The sequence below is a fragment of the Orycteropus afer genome, unplaced genomic scaffold (genome assembly GCF_000298275.1).
Source record: "Orycteropus afer afer isolate SDZICR_OR568_19922 unplaced genomic scaffold, OryAfe1.0 scaffold00007, whole genome shotgun sequence".
Classification (NCBI taxonomy): Eukaryota; Metazoa; Chordata; class Mammalia; order Tubulidentata; family Orycteropodidae; genus Orycteropus; species Orycteropus afer.
The window spans coordinates 28,219,046-28,224,642 of record NW_006921594.1 but is presented as its reverse complement, the minus strand read 5'-3'; the positions used below and the strand labels follow the sequence as shown (position 1 = coordinate 28,224,642).

The following is a 5,597-nucleotide window of genomic DNA, read 5'->3' as shown; positions in this document are numbered from 1 at the left end:
TTCTAGAGCAATGTTTTTCAATAGAGGAGAAAAGTAGTTTGATGGCATGCATATTATTGGATATGGCTGTTCAAGATATTAATGAGAGATGTTTTAAAGATAAAATCAACCTTTATATCTGGTATAGTCTATTCTGGCTCACAAAATTTAGTTCTAATGCAGATTGGAATTATAAGTACATAATTAAAATGTCTTCATTGTGATGAGGAGCCCTGGGGCACAGTTGTTAAAAAGCTCAGTTCTTAACTAACAGATTGGTGATTTGAAACCACCAGCGGCTCCATGGGAAAAAGATTGACAGTCTGCTTCCCCAAAGATTACAGCCTTGGAAACTCCAAGGATGGAGTTCTACTATGCCCTATAGTGTCACTAAGAGTTAGAACAGACTCCACGGGGACAGTTTGATTGTGACGCTCTTGTAAGTAAACCGAACATCCCTAGAGGGAGAAGTGCTCTAGATGACAAAGATAGAAGGGACAAGACTAATGACGTGGCACTGGAGGTTATGCAGTGTCACTTCCATTGTATTTTGTGGGTTACAAGTGTTGAATAAGAAAATTAATAATAGATACCTTCTTTTCATTTTAAGGTTTTTCTTATCTATGAAACCAAATATTAACCACAAAGCCTAACCCCAACTGCAAAAGCCTGAAAGAAGTGGCTCTACAGCAATTTAAATTTGTCTTATCCTGCTGGAAAAGGATAGTTTTCAAACCTTTCCCTCCAAATTTAAATATCAAAAAGCCTCACAGCGACCCATCCTTGGGTTTCCAAGAAGGTATCACTATAGAAAGAAGATTGGACGATCTACTTTCCTAGTGATATCACCTCAGAAACCCAAGGAGGGGTCGCTCTGAGTCAGATCCCACTCCACAGTAGTGAGTTGGGTTTTTTTTTTTTTTTTTTTCACTATGGAAGTAGGTTGCCCAATTTTCCTTCCGATAGATTGGTGGAAGACCAAATTATTAGCAGCCAGGCCAGAAGTAATGTGCTATCACTTGATCTCAGTAAAAAGGGGAAGGTAGTGTTCAATCAGTCTTGCTAAGTTTAGCCAATGATTGATCTTCTGTTCTTCTCCCTCCACTTCTCTTTATTTAAGCCTCATTGCACCTAGTTTCTTCAAGCCATTTCCTTCGTCTGTAATAAAAATAATCTCACTATATGCACACAGAACTCCAGAATAAGCGTCATGTTAAAATCTCAGTGAATTCTGATTATTTTTAGCAGAAATGAATTGCTAAAACAAGTACAGATTCAAGAAACAATCAGATGCCATCTTTTGACAGAATAAGCGTGAAAGAATTTGTGACCATGTTTTAAAACTGCCTTACAATCATATTACCTTTTAGATCTCAGCATTATCTTAAATTATGGCCCTCTCTCAGTTCTCTAAAAATTTTCTTCTTCTAATTTATTGATTAATCTCATTAGAAGTTGGCCAGTTTATTCATCCCCTCCCTGCCCCAATAACCAACTTTGGGCTCTGGATTCTCTCTCTTCACTGTACACTTCTTTCCATTTCATTAAAATCTCATTCTTATTGTTTCCTTCCTTCTGTAATTAGTGTAGCTTCCTCACCAAAGAATGACCATTACAGGTTTATGAGACCACTGCTGCTAAAGCCTTAAAATTGGCTTGATATTTCCTCAGTATTTTGAGTATCTTCCACCATGTGGTGCTTAACTTCCAGCACCATATCAGTCAGTGTTCCACTGCTATTCATAAGGTTTTCACTGGACAATTTTTCCAGAAGTAGATTGCCAGGTCATCCTTCCTAGTCTGTTTTAGTCTGGAAACTCCACTGAAACCTGTCTACCATGAGACAGGTGGTATATGAAATACTGGTGACATAGCTTCCAACATCACAGCAACACTAAGCCACCAAAGTACACAAACTTACAGACAACATGAAGAAAACAAAAATCCTCACAACCAATAAGTAACAACATGATAAACAGAATAGGCTGAAGTTGTCAAGGCTTTCATTTTACTCGGACCTGTAATCAATGCCCAGGGAAGCAGCAGTTAAGAAATCTAATGACATATTTTATTAGGCAAATCCACTGCAAAAGATCTCTTCAAAGTGTTTAAAATAAGCACAGATGTCACTTTGAGGATTATACTTCACCTGACTCAATCTATCATATTTTTCATCACCTCATATATATGCAAAAGCTGGACAATGAATAAGGAAGACTGAAGGAAGGCTGATGCCTTTGAATTGTGATGTTGGTGAAGAATATAGAATATATCATGTTATTCATGATATATTCAGCTATATCATGAATATATCATGGGCTGAAAGAAGAATGAACAAATGTCTTGGAAGAAGTACAACCAGAATGCTCTATAGAAAAAGATGGCAAGAGACTTCATATCTCATACTTTGGGACATATTATCAGGAGGGACCAGTCCCTGGAGAAGGACCTCATGCTTGGAAAAGTAGAAGGCCAGTGAAAAAGAGGAAGATGCTCATTGGGACAGACCAACACAGTGACTGTAAGAATATGCTCCAACAGCAATGATTGTGATGACAGCACAGGACCAGGCAGGGTTTTGTTCTTTTGTTTAGAGGGTTGCCATGAGTCAGAACTGAATTGATGGCACCAAACAACATTTCCTCAGTGAGTGTACATGACAATAACAAACAGAAAGATTAATTTAAAGATTTAAAATATGCTTATTTTATCATTTAAATAAGTATATTTTATAAGTAATCTTACAGGAAGCATAACCTGACAGGTATTATATGTTGTTGTTGTTGTTGTTATGTGCCGTCGAGTCGGCCCCAACTCATAGCGACCCCTCCTTGGGTTTCCGAGGCAGTATCACTACGGAAGTAAGATTGCCCAACCTTCCTTCTGAGGAGTGGCTGGTGGGTTTGAACCTCCAGCCTTCTGGTTAGCAGGCAAGTGTCTTAGCCACTATGCTACCAGAGCTCCCAGGTATTATATAGGTGTTAATAGATACCAATGCTTAAATGAATAACTGCATTTTTTCTCTTTCATCTCCAACATTGCTTTGGTACTTCCTCTAGTTAATCCTCTCTAAATAACTCTCCTTAATTGCAGAATATTTGATAGATTACAGAATTTCTTTTCTTTTAATGTTTTCCTCCCCGTCTTTAACAATGCTCTAACTGACTGACAATGGCTGTCTGTGGAATCTCAGTAGAGATTCCAATGAGTTTTACTAATAGGTTCACTAATTCAATGAGTTCCACACACTAAACTGTAGTTACTGATCATGTTTTAACTAACAATAAGATGAATTTCTCCAATTAAACAACTTGGAGAATAGAACTAGAATGATTAGTGAATTTTTCAAAGGCCAGAAATAGCCAGTTTTATATCCACATTTTAATATTCACTTGTATGCTTGTGTATATATACATGTCCAAAATATTTTATAATGATTGCATTTATTATAATAAATATATTACTATGTATATGCAATATAAATTGTCTTTCATAAATCTCAGACGTGTAGCCTGTTTGTTTCATTTTCAATTAAGACATGGTTACCCTAGCATACTTCTTCACAGCACTGCTTACTGATTCTGTAATATAACAAGATGATGCAGTTTACTTCAGATTAATTTATTTCTAGATGGTTTCCTATTGTGCTTTCTCAGCAGCTTCCTTCTGCTTCATTTCCCAGACAATTCTGCAAAATTGGCATGCAGGCAATAAAGTCAATTGGTCTTGAAATGGTTCTTCTAGTACTTTTTTTTTTTTTTTCCTGCATGGGTTAGATGACTGATAATGACTATTAAAGCTTTCAGGCGAAGATAAAGACAGTCTTTTAGGAAAAAATCCTATTTAAGCCCTACAAGTCTTAAAATATATAAATGGATAAATTATACATGTGTTGTATGATTGCTTTCTCAAAAGAGTTTTCCAAGAATAACAATAACAAAAACCACACACTATATATATATATATATATATATATATATATATATATATATATATATATATATATATATATATATATAGCTTAGAAATCTTTAACTGGCACAATCAGAATATTATTAATGACATATCCCCAATTACATAAACTATGCTTGCATTGTATAATATGACAATGTCATTTAAATTCACCCCACATAGTGAATACTTATAATTTAATGATGTATATTTTGAGGACACTAGAAATGTTTCCAACATAAAAACAGCATTCTTTTTGCATGTTTTTGAAAAAGAAATAATTATGCATGTTTTGATATTTATGAACAAATAATTACAGCCTATGTTCCTGAATATTGATTTTATTCAAGTCTATGTAATCTTTACATTCAATTTCTACTTCTGTGGGTTGACACTTTATTACTAGAAGTCTGTGCCTTTTTACTCTTTGCCTCATAATTCAGATTCTTGGCATACAATATTGAATTTTATGGCTAAAAGTAAAGTAAATCATGCACAGCTGTCTCTATTTTAGGTGTTCTTTATGTTACTGCTAGTAGTGTTATTATGGCCAGAATCATTGTGTGTCCACAATTCTAGAGGAATTATGCATAGTTGTAACCATTTTCAATTCTTGGGCACTTTCATGAATATTCACTAAAATGTAGCTGAAAATCGCAGATGGTATTACTCAAAGCTTCATTCAAAAACCACAGTGGCATTGATAGCAATGTATTCTAAAAGTATTTTAGGTCAGGGCTCCCAATGAACAACCCATGGTCAAATCCAGCCAGCAATCCCTTTTAATACAGAACCAGAACTAAGAATGGTTGTTACGTTTGGAAAAGGTTGTTTAAAAAAAGAAGTAGAAGGAGGAAGACAAAAAAGAGCAAAAGTAACAGACCGCATGTGGTACACAAAGTCTCAAATATTTACTATCTTGCATTTACAGTGCCTTTTTCATGGTAGCTCTTGGGGAAACTTCCCAACTGCGGCTGAATTTCTTATGTAGACTGATCAAATTCCCCTCAAGCAAAATCATTCCCACTTTTACTGAATATAGCTATAGATGTATACATAAAAATTTGTTTGTATAACTTTTATTAAAGCCAACAGCATGAATTTTTGGTTTTTAATTGTTAAAACAAATAGGAAAATAAATAAAATTAAAAATTAAAAAACCCACAAAACTGAACACAGATGTAGCAATCGAATAATCAAGTCATACTTCAGAGAAGACAGACTAGGAAGAAGGATGGCCATCCACTCTGAAAAACCTAGCCAGCGAAAATCTTATGAATAGCAATGAAACATTGTCAGATATATTACTGGAAAGTTTATGAATAGCCCTGAAACACTGTCTGATATGGTGCTGGAAGAAGAGCCCCTCAAGTCGGAAGATACTCAAAATATGACTATGGATGAGCTGCCTCCTTAAAGTAGAGTCTACCTTAATGACATGGATGAAGCAAAAATTTCTGGACCTCAATTTGCTGATGGGCCATGACTCAAACTGGGAAGAAACAACTGCCAACATTCATTAATAATCGGGACATGGAATGTACAAAGTATGAATCTTGGAAACTTGGAAGTTGTCAAAAATGAAATGGAACGCATAAAGATTGACATCATAGGCATTAGTGAGCTGAAATGGACTGGTTTTGGCCATTCTCAGTCAAACAATCATA

The 5,597-nt window shown here is 35.3% G+C and overlaps 1 protein-coding gene across 1 annotated transcript in view; it reads left to right on the top strand.

Annotated features, from left to right (window-relative positions):
- The window catches only part of LOC103200691 (S-phase kinase-associated protein 1-like), a 15,070-nt gene that overhangs the window by 840 nt on the left and 8,633 nt on the right, over positions 1 to 5,597 (top strand). The window lies entirely within an intron of this gene.